Below are 15,430 nucleotides of genomic sequence, written 5' to 3'. Positions count from 1 at the left end.
TTCCCTGGACCGGAAACAAGCTTCCTAGGACCAGTTTCTGGCATTTCAGCCGTCTTCAGCTAGGCTTGCTTGAATCCAGTGGCAAAGTGAGCAAGGGACTCACGTCTGAGCATACCCTGCCAACTTATGGCGAACAAAGTGGTACAAAAGGGGGTGGTGATGGACGGAGCATCTGAACCAATCAAACACTCACACCCAGTCAACAGATCTGGGTTTAATCCATCACTGTTCTTTAGCCCACTCTGCCACCCCAGTTCAGACATGGCCATATCCAAATCAGTCTGACCCTGTGCCTCATGGGAACAGTCCAGCCCGAACTGCCAAGCCATGCCTTCCCTGGACAGGAATCAAGCATCCTAGGACCGGTTTCTGGCTATCAGCCATCTTCAGCCAGGATAGCTTGGCTCCAGTGGCGTGGAGAGCACGGGACTCACGTCTGAGCATACCCGTCCCACTTGGGGTGACAAATGCAAAAACAACAGTTGATGGACAGAATGCAGAACAATGTCATACATTCACCCCAGTACAGAGATCTGGGCCTAAATCCATCGTTTTTTTGCTCACCACACCAGTTCAAACATGGCCATATGCAAATCAGCCTTGACCCTGTGCCTCATGGGAACAGTCAAGCATGAACTGCCAAGCCATGTTTTCCCTGGCCCGGAATCAAGCATCCTAGGACCGGTTTCTGGCTATCAGCCGTCTTCAGCCAGGATAGCTTGACTTCAGTGGCGTGGAGAGCACGGGACTCACGTCTGAGCATACCCGTCCTACTAGGGGTGACAAATACAAAAACAACAGTTGATGGACAGAATGCAGAACAATGTCATATATTCACCCCAGTACAGAGATCTGGGCCTAAATCCATCGTTTTTTTGCTCACCACACCACCCCAGTTCAAATATGTCCATATGCAAATCAGCCTTGACCCTGTGCCTCATGGGAACAGTCTAGCCCGAACTACCAAGCCGAACGCAAGACAAAGGCAAAGATGAGGAAAATCCAGAACAACCCCTAAAGGAAGACCTTTCCAGACAAAAACAGACCCACGAAAAAGTGGGGCCAGCCCGAAGAGAAATACGCAGAACGGACTAAAGCCGTCAACTAGAACACAGGAAAATACCAGCACAACACTGCAGACGGCATGCCAAAGCTGATCCAGCGATGTAGCGGATACTGAAAGTGACAGAACTTGAAGCAGCGCAAACTATGCCCAGACAAAGATCGAAGAAACTGCATCAGCGGTATACAGCGAGGAAAGGCGAGGAACCTGCAAAGGGGAGTCCACACCCTCCCAGCGTAATACAGAGCTATACAATAGCTACATGTACCCCACTAGGGTATGACACGTCCCAAAGAAAACATGGGAACCAATCTTAGGGGAAAAAAATCCTGCATCAGAGAACATGAACATAAGGACCTGCGGTTAGAACCACAGACGGCTTAACAATCAGCCAAAAAATACACAATTGCCAGAAGGGCTGTACCAGCAGCCAACAGGAGAGAGGGTGCAAACGTAGGGACCCCGAAGGCACGTCAAAACACACAAACGGGCCAATCAAAACTCCAGATTCCAGGAAAAAGATGGGATAACGCCTCCCATCAAGCCCCGGAGGATCAACAAGCCAAGCTTACGGAGGGGGAGGAGGACGGAGCCCCGCAAGGAGACGTTGAATGGCGGAGTCCGCGTGGGTGTTAAACAAAAGAACCCCATCAAAGGGCAGGTCAACCAGACGCTCCCTAATATTCTCAGGAAAAACACCATCCTGTAACCAAGCATGGTGACGAAGGGCCACAGAAGTGGCCATAGCACGGCCGAGAGCATCAGCAACATCCAAGGCCGCACGAAGAATAAACGTGGCCCACTCCCAACCGTCCAACACATGGTGCCGTAGATCAGCGCGAGCACCCTCGTGGGAGACGCGAGACAGAAGGGACTCCACAGAATCCCACAGGCTGGAGGTAGCCCTGGCCAACACACAAAGGGTGTTGAGCGCCCGCAAAGCAGCACTGGAGTAAGCGAAGATGTTTCGCCCCCATGAATCCAAGCACCGGGTCTCCCGTGACGGAGGAAACAACACCAAAGGCAAGGAAGGAAAGGCAGTCTGCAGAAGAGGGCCCTGAGTAGAAGGGTGGAAGGAAAGGCAGACTAGGTCATGCGGAACAGAACGGTGGCGGTGTAGGAACAGCTGAGGTACCGGATCTCCCGTGCCAAGCCCCAGAAGAGAGTTGTGGAGCGAAGCTTCGAATGGAAGAAGCAGCTCCCGTCCACCAGAGCCTTGGTGGAGAACTTCCAACAGGTGATCCGCAGGGAATGGGGTGAAGGGGTCACCCATTCGCAGAATGCCAGTGGTCGTGGAAATAGCCCGAACAAAGGCAACACTGGCCTCCGTAGGGCGCCGCAGGGGAGAAAGCAATTCCTCTGTGGGCGACGGCTGTAAACTTACAGCCGTCCGTCCCCAAGTCCAGCTGGAGGTATTAACGGCCAATCCCTGAATAGTGGGGATCCACGGACGAGTGGGGAACCTGAGGAGCCCCCGGGGAAGGCAGAGAAGCTGGCGGAGCAACCAACCATGAGCTGCGGAAGAGAGGGTCCGAGGGTTGAGGCTGCAGGGACGGCAAGGAGCCCTCCCTAGAGGTTGCTGGTGAAAAAGCAACGTTGCGGTGTCCCGTCTCAGAAGAGACCAGGAGATGACCAACCTCCGGAGAGGAAGGAACCTCTGGCGACGAGTCGAGGACCCGATGCCGGCACAGCGCTGTGGAGTCCGCCACAGGCGCTGGCTCGACGTCGGCGGCGCCGAGTCGACCTCCACCACCACGTGCTCCCTAGGAGAATGGGGCGGGTGTAGCCGGGTCGACTAAAGAACGGCGCCGAAAAGGCGCCGGCTCAACCTCACTCGAGGCAGCCGCCTGGGTAGCGGACCGAGAGGGACTCAGGAAAGCACCCCCGGCCTCCACCTGCGGCACCGACAGGACTGGGGAGGAAAGCCTTCATGCCGAAAAGGCGCCTGCTCGGCCTCTGGCGAGACTGCCGCCTGCTCAGAGGACTGGGGGGATTCGGGGGCGAGCCCTGAGTCCGGCGATCTCCTGAGACTCCACAGGGAGCCCAGTAGGGATTTGCGGCGAGGTAGGGACGCCATGCGTCGATGAGGGGAGCCCCGCAGGACCGCACGTCGACGACACCACCCTCCTACAACCTGAAGCCGAACCAGTCGGCGACTCCGCGGAAGGCCCTTTGCGAGGCAAGGTATCCACGGACGTCTCAGGAGGTGGAGGAGGGACCAAAGAAGCCTGCAGAGCCGAAGCATAGGCTTTCATTTGGGCCATGACGCCAGGGAAGGGCGTGTAGGGTGGCAGCAGGTGAGGGCGCATGTCCCGAGGGACACCGCGCCCTCTGCCGAATGAGGACATGGCCTCGGAGACAAGCTGCAGGACCTACCAGCTGGCAAGCGACGCCCTTGGGGCTCCTGGCTTCCGAGGTAGGGGACGGACGCTGGGACGAAACCGACCTGGACAAGCGGGCAAACAGCAACATCATCCGGCGCTCCAGCCGGGACTTCGATTTGAAGTGCTGCCAAGCGTCGCAGTCCGTAGAGTCATGGTGCTCGTTCAAACACCACATACAAATAGGGTGAGGGTCCGTCGCTGACATCTGACGTGCACAAGAAGTACACGTCTTGAAGCCTGAAGGCATTCGCACACTGTTCCTCTACGCAAAGTGTGAAAAAAAGGCCTGAAAACAGGTCAGGGACAAGATCTGGATCAAAAGAGAAAAACTGACGACGGCGCGCCGGGGTGAGGCTTATGTGACCTTGCTGACGTCAAGCCCGCGGATGACGTCAGGGCGGAGTCACGTGGAGATGCTGTGGCAAAGAAAATTTTCCGGATCCAGTCTTACGCCTGGGGATACTTCTACATTAAGGAATCTGTGGCTAGTAGTCTCTATCAGATATCTGCTTTTTTCTCTTTCCTTTTCGGTGCCCTCAGATGTACAGTGTAGAACAATTGTTGGTGGGGAGTGAACGAAATGTCCTGCAGCGCCGAGCGATTAAAGAGACCTTGCTGGATCTGGCTGTCAAAGCAGAAGTAATCTATGAACATATGCACCAATGCCTATATCGTAGTCTGGTAAATATAATTTAAAAAAACAAGCACCATGTGTCAACTCCATTGTAGTGTCCTTGATCCTGGCAGAATGGGGTCTCAAGGGGCTACTTTTTGGTCGATGCCTAGCAGATCTTAATTCAGAGTACTATCTACTTTGACAGGGTCCTCTTTAGAACTGCCACTGCACATGAGAAGCCTTCCACCATTCATCTGGTCAATGTAAAAACTCAACACCCTACCTGGATTCAGGTTATGTAGCCTCTCCTCTTACAAGAGATGAGGCAGAGTGAAGAATGCAGGCAAGGTGATTGGCCAACATGGAAGGATGTCACAACCTTAATCCTCAACATCATTACTAACTTGACTGGGAAGAAGGTAGTGTAGGGCAGATGCGCTGACAGGGCCTTCAGCTCACGTACACATCATGGCTATAAGGAAAACTTTTCAGCGTCAAGAGCCTTAGGGAGCAGTTGTGAGGGGCATACATATAAGGAATTTCTAGACCAGGTTAAGGTCTCAGTGGGGCAACACAAATGGATTGGGAGGAAACGTGTGTAAGATCTTTAATGGAAAGCATCACAACTGGTGACTTAAACAAGGGCAGCTAATCCATCAAAGACAAGCTGATAAGTAGCCTTTCACTGTGCCCACTACGGGCCTTGCTGGGCTAAGGAGAAAATGAACAAAAGAATATTGGAGATTTTAGCTATCAAATGTCCAGTGACTTTGCCACCACACCTGGCAACCAATCTGCCCCATGGTAGATGAACTTTGTAGGAGGGTGTCTACAACCAAGGATAACATCCACAACCTAGATTGGTAGTGCTGGGACGCCCCTTAGCTGGGGCAGCTGAGCGCTATATAAGCTTTACCAACATAACATAACATAAAACATTTAACTGCTAGTGTACAATCTCCACATATGGAGGTGTAAATTGTGGAGATTCAGATGCAGAACTCTGGCTTGTTGCTTCTACAGAATGTCCTCCTGAAGCAGAAGCCTGATCTGATTGCAAATGCTCTGATGCTCTGGGTACCACACTTCCCAGGCCACGTCGGGGCAATAAAGATGAACAGGGCATGATCATACCGTATCTTCTTCAGAGCCTGAGATGTATCAGCCTGAAAGCGCTTACTAATGAGTGCCCTGGAGGAAACTCCAGTGCTAAAAATTGCTGACACTACATGTGAATAGATCTAACCTTGTCCCATCCCAGTATTCGAAGACACCCAGCACCACCTCAGAATAGAACAGACACTCCTGATCTTCTAGAAGATGCCTGCTTTGTTTTTCCACTCTAGCATTCAGGGATCCTGCCTGGTGGTGGGCGACGGGGAAGATGTCCTGTTGTTCCGGCCATATCCAGAGCCTCCTGACACAGGGCCCCGGAGCCCACTCCAACCGATAAAGGACCACATGGTGGTAGTATTGTCCTTGAGAAACTGCACCACCCAACCTGCGCCAAGCTCTCTTTGATATACATCAGCATGGCTTTGAGGGTCAAGTGGATCACTCGAAGCTTCAGCTGGTTGATGTAGAGTTGGATTTCCATCTGAGACCATAGGTCTCTGATCTCCAACTCCCCTAGATGACCCACCCCAACCCAGCAGTACTGCATCTGTGACAACTATGAGCTCTGGGTGGAGGAGGGAAGAACAAGTTACTTACCTTTGTTAACGCTCTTTTTGGTAGATACTCAAACTGCAGATGCCTCACCTTATTAATATTCCCCTGGCGTCAGATGAATCGTAAAACTTTTCAGCAGAACATCTGTGCGCTGGTAGGTGGCACTGTACGGCAGCACACAACATTGTTCTGCTCTAGAAGTGACGTGCAGAACCACATATAAGCGCCACCCATGCTCCCTATGTCAGCTGCTTTCTATGCTGTCCACGCCCCAGAAACAGAAACATATTGTTTTGACCAGTGTGCAGATCTCTAGGCTGGTATTTTCTTAGATGGAAATAGAGCCCAATTCACAATAGAGAGAGGTGGGTGGGCCAGTGAAGAATCTGTGGTTAGAGTATTCATTAGAAAAGCACTATCAAACGTATGTAACTTGTTTCTCTTATGGATACTTCTAACGGCAGATTCCTCACCTTTTGAATAGACACCAAAGCAGTATCTCCCAGGTGGTGGGTCTGTGAACTGGCTCATAATCAAAAAGTCCTGGAGGGAGGAGCCAAGATGGCGATCGAGATGGCTGCATAACTGCTTGGCTCCGTGTGCCCTCCCGCCCGCACATATATCCTGTCATAAACCCGAGCAGTTTTTGCTAATTTCAGTAGGTGAAGGGAAGTGTTCACTTACCATCTGCTTTTGAGGCTCCACCCTGCAGTAGACCCGAAGAATTGTCTCCGTCTCTTTGGCGGCCTTCGAGGTGCTGCGGCCGGGATCTCGAGTGAGGGGAGTGTCCGGTCATGATTGCAACACCAGCGGCCTCTGGTCGCGATGGGAAGCCGGTCAGAGAGAGCCTGAGAACTGTGAGCCGGAAGAGGTGATACCAACCCACCCCCAATAGTGGGTTGCCCTGCGGGAGATGCGAAATATCCGGGACGGAGAGAGTCCATGATGCCCAGTTCCCCTTCGGTGTGATACCCGGTATTGTTAACAGCCCTCCCTGGGAACCGGCGGGTGACTCCTGGGCAGCGGGGAGCTTGTTTAGCCTTTCGGTGACTCTCCTTTCTGCTGCCTGCCCAGACTATTGCGATCCCGATGTGAATCCTGCTGATCCCGGGGGTCAGGCCCGCTCCTGAGGTGCGGTGGAGGGGAAAGAGAATGTGACGGCTGTAATGGCGGATGATGCTTCCCCGTGCACCCCTCATCCGGGCAGAGAAACCGGTGCGCCAGACAGCCTCGGGGTCTGGCCATGTGAGCAACCGCCCGCGCCCAAACATATCCTGGCTGCACTAACAACCCTGCGGACAGCCCTGATCCGGGAGGCCCGAGATTTGGGACAAAGGATGGCCGCCATTGTTGTCCCGCCATCTTGTAACGGCACGGATCGCTCTCAGGGAGGCGCCGCTGTGTCTGCCTCTGCTTCATCGACGTGTTCCCCGGATGAGTCTACATTCTTAGAGCCGTGGATAGATTTGGTTCATGAGCCTAATGTGGATGCATCTGTGGCGCATGTGATTGTCTCACCGGGGCCTTTCTTTGATAGGCAAGTGGAGGAACAGCATCGATACACGACTTGGGCGGCCCCGTCGGGGTTTTGGCGCTTTCCGCTTCGTGTGTTTCCCTTTCCGTGTCTGGCGGGACTGTGTTCTGACTCGAGACTGTTGGCGGTGTTGACATTGTTCCACTCAGACTTCCGCCATGTATCATCGGCGAAATTTCGGTGGCTGGGGTCCTGTGGAGCGGCGCCACTGCCTGATCCTCCCGGTGTAATCGGACTCTTTGTGCTATTTTGTATCTTGTTTGAGGGATGGTTCAACGTTGGTACTATTGACAAACGTGGCCAGGGGTGAATTCGATTAGAACATGGAGGGGCTCATAGCTGGTTGATGGTGATTTGAGGGGCGCTTAGAGGGGCTGTAATTGATTGTGTTCTACGTGATTGCTGCTACCTGTATTTCTTTTACCTTTACTGTTTATACGATTTTAGTACGCGGCGGTGGGAGGGACCGGATGACCGGCTCGAGGGCCCTTCTCCTGTATTTTTTCTCTTCTTTTTCTTCTCTGTATTTCGGGTCTCTTATTTAGGGCGACAGGCACGCTGCTGGGGGGGGGGTAGGCCGTAGCCTTTTGCAGGGGTGCAGGGTTGAGGGTTGGGTTTATTTTGTCCTATCTTGTTTCTATGGCCCTTTGCCCTTTTCCTTTTTCGATGTCGTCGTCTTCCATGTCTCCCATATTGTGTTTCGCCTTGAGGGGTGGGGCTAGTTCGCTATGCTTGCTTGGTGTCTATTGCGTCTATCCTGATTCGTATACCCCCTCCCCCATCCTTTTCCTCTATGTACATCACTGGCGTAAATTCCTTGCTTTAGTTAGCTATATTAGGGGGGTGTGTGACTATGCGACATTGAATCTTATTTTCTTTTCCGTTATTACAAAATGACCCGTCTCAGATCCTTATTATCGCATGGTACTTTAATTGTATGGTATATCCTGGATGCTGCTCAGCTACTGGCCTCCGGACCGCTGTATGTTTTTCTAATACATTACTTTTAATCGATTTGCATAGCGGCCGGCCGGACTGGTTGTGGGCCCATGTTTGTATCTCCGTATCATGACAATAAAGGTTCTTTAAAAAAAAAAAAAAATCCTGGAGGACAGAGCAGGCAAAATGCCTCGCTCGACGGACCTAGGTGTCATATGAACTAAACTCCTCCTAGCAATCTGGCTTAAGTCTAGAATGGTGCTCCACATGCCAATGCAGTGCTAGCAGCCTTGGCCCTAGTGGAACAAGCCCACAAGGCCTCTGGGGGCTGCGACTTAAGTAGTGGTTAGCTGTGCATAGCAGATTTGGATGCAGAGAACCATCCAGCGGGAGATGGCCTTTTCTGCACTGCTTTGCCCTTCATCCCAGTGCATCAACCCAAGAGCGGATTATCCTCACAATGTTCCCTGGTATAGTCAATGCAGAAACTTGGCTCTTTTAGATCCAGCCAATGGTATTTTTCCCTCCTCCTCATAAGGGTGAGATAGGGCAAAGAATGCTGAGATGGTGATAGTTTGCCTGACTTGAAAAGGGGTGAACAGAAAAGAAAAGAAAAGAAAAGAAGCTTAGGTCCTTAGCACCAGCTTGTCCAAAAAGAATGTTGTGTAAGGCGGGTTAATAGAGAGGACTGGCAGCTCACTCACACATGGTGCTGATATGGCGATGAGGACATTGGTTGTGAGGATGAGAAGCTAAAATGGACAACTCTGTAGCGGCTCAAAAAGAGTACACATCTGGAATGAGAAGACTAAATTCAAGTCTCACTGAGGCATGATGAAAGGTGTGGGGGAACAAATGCTGCTAGTCTTTGAATCAACACTTGACAACAGGTCATTTAAATGAGAAAGGTTGATCCAGCAAACGCCAAAAAGCTGAAAGAGCAGACGAGTAACCCTTAATTGTGACCAAAGTAAGTCGTTTGGCTAAGGTCAAAACAAAAAAACTGCTTTTGCAAGAGTTTGGCTTGCAGTGGGTCGATTTGCTTAATACTGCACCAAACCTCAAACTTGTCACAAAAGCAGGTGCATACTCATTTTGCGGCGGGACACCTTGCAGCAAGATCACACGTACACATTCAGGAGGCAGATCGGATGCAGGCAACTGTTGCCACCCAATCTCCAAGCATGTAGATTAAGGTTTCACAGGCTAGTGTGCAGGACCCCTGCCCTACTGGGGCAGGGGTCCTGATGGCATCCTGGATCAGTGGACTTATGCCGGTGGCATCCTGATCAGTGGACTTATGCTTTTGCCTATGAGATCTGTGTATCGCAATTTCTTTGCCCATTCCGGTGCCACCAGGATAGTTTCTGTTCAGGCACTCCTGAGCTTCTTCAGAACTCCTAAGATGAAGTTAGAGATGTCTTGGAAAACTCAAATGTGCATAATTGCTGACATTGAGCATTTCTGGAGTGGGTGAAATGACTGAGCCATGATTCTCCCCATTTGTGAAAAATACCCTGCGCCACCTCCAGATGTAACCACCATTCGTGATCTGCTAGGTATCAGCGACTGAGTAAGTCTGCTGTGGCGTTTAAAAATCTCACTAGGTGGTGCCCCACTAGGAAAGTCCTATTGTAAACCAGCCACTCTGAGGTGTAGCGCCTCCTGACTGAGCCCTTGACATCACTCCACCCTGCTTTTTGAAGTACCACATGGTGATGGTGCTGCCAATAACCACATCTACTAGCCTTCCTTTAATTGTGGGCAGGAAGATTTTCAATGCCAAGCAGATGGCCTGCAACTTCCACAGGTTGATGTGGAGCTGGGCCTCCGCCGGAAATGATCACCACCTCTCCAGATGGACTCCCCAACCAATAAGTGATGCATATGTCACCACTTTTAGCTCTGGATGGGCTAAGGAGAGGGGTCAGCCGCTGACCCAATTGATAATTATCAGCCACCACAGTAGATTGCTTGTAGTCTCCTCCAAATGTGGACCTGATCGGACAGATCCTTCTAGTGCTGTGCCCACTGGGACTTCAGATCTGACTGCAGAGACCGTGTATGCCATCTGGCATGCTTCACTAGAACGATGCAGGAGGCCAGTAGTCCCAGCAACCTCAAAGTCATCCTCATTGAGATCCAGGACAAAGGCTGAAACATTAAGCTCAAAGCCCAAATGTCCTGGACGCTATTTTCCAGGGGAAAGGCCCGAAACTGCACTGTGTTCAGAATGGCTCTGATGAACAGGAGCATCTGCGGAGTCAGGTGTGACTTCAGCATGTGGATAGTGAACCCAAATGATGTCAAGAGGCTCATCGCAGCCTGAGATTGAATAACGACTGCCTGAGGTGAGGCTGCCTTCAGCAGCTGGTCATCAAGGTAGGGGAAAAATGGGACCTCTGTGATCACTGCCATCACTTTTGTGACCACCAGACGGGCAATGGTAAGGCCAAAGGGGAGTACTGCAAACTGAGAATGCTCCTGCCCTCCATTAAACAATGATCATATCTATGGGTCTGCAGGATAGGGATGTGGAAAGAATAGTCCTGCAGGTCCAATGCTACCATCCAGACTACATGGCAGACACGACCTGAACCAGGGTGAGCATCTTGAATGTGTCCTTTCACAGAAAAGGGATTGAGCATTTGAAGGTCAAAACTACCACACAAAGGCATCTCCATATGCTTTGAAAGGAACACCCAGCGCCTGCTTCCGATGCCGGGACCCTATTTATGGCCCCTTTGGCCAGAATGGCCTGCACTACATGCTGCAACACGGATACGTGGCCCTGTGTCAGTCATTCCGGCGGTGATGGAAGGTATCACAGAGTGGGAAGGAATGGAAGAGAGTACCTAGATGGATAATTTACAGAACCCACTTGTACGAAGCATTGCCTGCCATCCTGGGAGAAAATATTGGATCATGCCACAGACTGTGTGCCTGGAAGGATGCACTAAATCATTTTTGTGTTTGCAGCAGCTGGAGGGGTGAATAACTGTCCTTGATGTCTATGCAATCTGTCGGATGAGTAGCCTTTCACCACGAAATGGGAAACTTCCTGGGCAGGGTACGTAGGCTGGTATTGACAGTATTAGCAGCCCCTATCCAACAACTGAGAAGGTGAAAGTGTTGGTGAAACTGTCTCACCAGGACAGACAGGCACAAGAAACATGCTGTGGCACTGCTATCTTAATTGCTCAAGATCTGAATCTGCTTTCTCGCCAAAGAGGCAAGAGCTGGCGTAGGGTATGTCCATAAATGAGGACTAAATGCTCCCGCAGAAGCCGGGAGACCAACTCCAGGCGTGCCGCCTAAATGCTACACTAGTGCATTGTCTGGCCTAGGGAAATCAGCGGTATCCAGCCCACAGATTATCACAAACTTTGCTAAATCCCAGCCTTCCTGAATGGCCTTAGTGAGAGAAGCCTGGATGTCCTCAGGAATAGCAGGCAAAACCTGTGGGACATTGAATCCCAAAGTGAATAGGAGGAGCGGCCTATGAGACAGCTGGTACTGACCGAGCACAAAACATGACTGGTGGAGGAAAACATGCACTTGCCAATGGTCTCAGTGTGCTCTGACTCCCGGTCCGGCAAAATAAGAAGGAAAGTTTTAAGTGTTAATCTTACTGGTAGACTCTTGCACAACCAAACATTTGAGGGTCAGGTGTTGGGCCAGAAAAGCATGGTCGAATGGAACAGGGCAATAGCATGGAGCAAACTTGGGCCTAGATTTACAAAGCCCTTGCAATGCCATTGTGTGGTGCAAGGCAACTCAAGGGCTTCAAAGAGATTTACTAAGCCATGCAAAGCCACCTTGCATGGCTCTGCATAGCTTGGTAAATCCAGAGTAAGGTGCAAGCTGCATTTTTGCATTACTCTGTGTTGCGAAGGCGTTTCATGTTCCCACGCATCCACCCAAAAGTTTTGTTAGCGCAGTCCCAGATTTAATAAGACTACTAAACCTCTGAATGCATCAAAATGCTACGCCTTCCCTTTCCAGAGTCATAACATAGAGAAGGAAAATGCTACTTACCCAGTATGCATCTGGTCTTGGCATGTAGAGCTGCAGATTCATATGTTTTAGCATAGATCGCCATCTGGTGTTGGGCCCTTGTTTTTCTTCGAAGACGTTTTTGTAGTCACGAAGGAGGGGACTCCTCCTTTCGGTGATAGTGCTCATGGGAATCGACTCAATCCTTAGATTGTTTTGGCGCTACAGGTCATGATGGAGTTATGAAGAGTAGAAAGTGATGTCCATGTGTAGTGTATCTAAGTAAGATAATATTGCAACAGGTAAAGGTACCCAGGGGGGCGGGTGGGTGCATATGAATCTACAGCTCTACATGCCAAGAACAGATGCATACTGGGTAAGTAGCATTTTCCGTTCAAGGCATATGAGCTGTAGATCATATGTTTTAGCATAGACTATACAGCAGTTCTCTCAAAGCAGTGGCTAACTTGTATCTGATGCAGTGGTCTGAAATAGTGTTCTTAAAACTGCCTGGCCCACACTAGCTTGTTGTTTTGCTAACACATCTACACAATAGTGCTTTGTGAATGTCTGTGGTGTAGACCATGTTGCAGCTTTGCAGATGTCATCTAAGGGTATGTTCCCTAAGAATGCCATAGAAGCCCCTAGTTTGCGTGTAGAATGCGCTCTGGGGGGAATTGTTAAGGTGCGATTAGCTTTAAGGTAGCATATTTGGATGCACTTAACTATCCATTATGCAATACCTGCTTTTGAAATGGGATTGCCTTTATGTGGTGGGGAAAAAGCAACAAAGAGTTGTTTAGTTTTCCTAAAAGATTTGGTTCTTTCAATGTAATAAAGTATCGCTCTTTTCACATCTGAGTGAAGAGCACGTTCTGCTGCTGAGTGTGGTTAAGGAAAAAATACTGGTAACTCAACAGACTGGTTAAGATGAAAAGCAGAAAGGACTTTGGGTACAAATTTTGGGTTAGTCCTAGGAACCACTTTATTTAGGTGAATTGGTAAAAATGATTCTTGTATGGTTAGTGTTTAGGAAAAAAAGGGGCCCCTTACAACCCAAAAGGACTAGGGCACTAACACAGTGAGAAAAGAAAGATCTCCTTGGGTAAATCTCAATAGAGAGTAGAACCTATTCTCAAATATCACACATAGCTGTGCATTTTCTTCCCATCACTCACTATCCTTACATACCAAGATTGAACCATTTATAATAGGGAAAACCGCTTCAACACTTTGTGTAAAAAAGTTATATCACATATATTTATTATTCATTAGGAACATTTTCTCATTAAAAGCACGGGAATAACCCATCAATACATACACTTGATATCACAAGAATTAAAAACACAATATATTAAAAAGATTAACGCCTTATCTGCGGCCGTTATTTCGGCGCAGTGTGGGCGTTCTGAAGAGTGGGCGGGGCTGCGTCGGCCGTTGAACGTTTGCAGCACCAGCCAGGTAGTGCTCCGAACGTTCAGCGGCCGACAGCAGCAGCAATGGGGTTAATCACAAATGGCATGAAAACATATAAGGAGTGAAAAAAACAGGAGCTAGACAGGAAAGAATCAGTCTTAGCAATTTACACATCCGTCATAGCATAATAACACAGGCATGGAAATGTGCAATTTATATTTAGCTTTCTTTCACCAATGCCTCAAGTGCGATTGTGTATCAAAATATAACGTCGACGTGTTTCAATGGGAAACACTTTATAGATCCATCTTTCTCAAGACTTGTATATGAACACTCTGTCTTTTGTTAGATATTTTCATGCAGTCACCTGCTTCAATAAGGGAGACTCCCCAGGTCGCACTCTTTCATCATCTGTGCGCTGGGAATATCAATAATGTCCCAGATTTGATGGGGACACCTTTTAGTTAAAACTTTCAACTTAAAATTGGCACAATACAATCCTGTTTCAGAGATGATTATATTCAGAGAACTTCTTTGTATTTTCCCTTTGACAGGAATATACTCGCAATTGAAGGGCCACTTTATTTCATTATTAGTCCCTCCACGGCAGTAATTGATCTCTTAGAGAGGTATTTTCGCTCTCCGTCCCTTTAATAATTATGGTCAGATATCCGTAATAGTGGGCTGCTCGGACATAAAATCTCACTCTCTTGTCAGCTGGTGTATGCATTGATGGGTTATTCCCATGTTTTTAATGAGAAAATGTTCCTTATGAATAATAAATATATGTGATATAACTTTTTTACACAAAGTGTTGAAGCGGTTTTCCCTATAATATATGGTCCAATCTTGTTGTGTGTGGATAGTGAGTGATGGGAAGAAAATGCACAGGTATGTGTGATATTTGAGAATAGGTTCTACTCTTGTATGGTTAGTGCCTGGAGCTTACCAAATTTTGCAAGAGATGTGATGGCTATAAGGAAGGCTATTTTCCAGGTCAGAAACTGTAGTTTGCATTTGTGCAAAGGCTCAAATGGTGTGCCCATGAATCTTGTAAGGACTTTATTAAGATTCCACATGGGAGATGGTGGAAGTCTAGGACGAATGATTCTTTTGAGTCCTTATAAAAAGGCTTTGATAGCGGGTACACAAAGCAAAGACAAGTGGTGTCTGTTTTGTAGGTAAGCTGCTATAGCAGCGAGATGTAATCGTCTAGATGTATATGCTAAGTTAGCATGGTGTAGGTGTAACAGATAGCAAATTATGTTTTGAGTTGAAGCATCTAGCGGATTGATTTGGTTTTTAGTACAATAAAATACAAATCATTTCCATTTTGCTGCATAGCATGCTCCTGTGGTAGGGCGTCTAGCCTCTCTAATGATGTTCATGCAGTCTGCTTGGAGATTAAGGTAGCCAAACTCTTATGATTTCAGGTGCCAGATCGCAAGGTTAAGTTGACTGGGATCTGGATGTCTTATCTCTCCATGGTTCTGAGTAAGAAGCTTGGGGGAGAGGTGTAACTTTTGATGAGGAACTACTGATAGTTCCAACAGGGTTGTGAACCACGGTTGTTGAGCCCATGTGGGAGCAACTAGGATCATTATGAGTGAATGTTACTTGAGCTTCCGAACCACTAATGGAATTAGCGGGAGAGGTGTAAAATCGTAAGCAAATTTCCCTGACCAATTCATCCGTAGCGCATTGACTTTGGACAATGGGTGTGGATGCCTGGACACGAAGTTTGGACATTTTCCGTTGAGGTGGGTGACAAACAGATCTATTTCTGGGTAGCTCCACATCTGGAAGAATGG

At 49.0% G+C, this 15,430-nt stretch overlaps 1 protein-coding gene across 2 annotated transcripts in view; it reads right to left on the bottom strand.

Moving 5' to 3' along the window:
• The window catches only part of BRCA2 (BRCA2 DNA repair associated), a 480,797-nt gene that overhangs the window by 2,772 nt on the left and 462,595 nt on the right, over positions 1 to 15,430 (bottom strand). The gene's annotated exons all lie outside the window — the stretch shown is intronic.

Source organism: Lissotriton helveticus, chromosome 8 (genome assembly GCF_964261635.1).
Source record: "Lissotriton helveticus chromosome 8, aLisHel1.1, whole genome shotgun sequence".
Taxonomy (NCBI): domain Eukaryota; kingdom Metazoa; phylum Chordata; class Amphibia; order Caudata; family Salamandridae; genus Lissotriton; species Lissotriton helveticus.
This window is presented reverse-complemented; position numbering and strand designations above follow the sequence as displayed.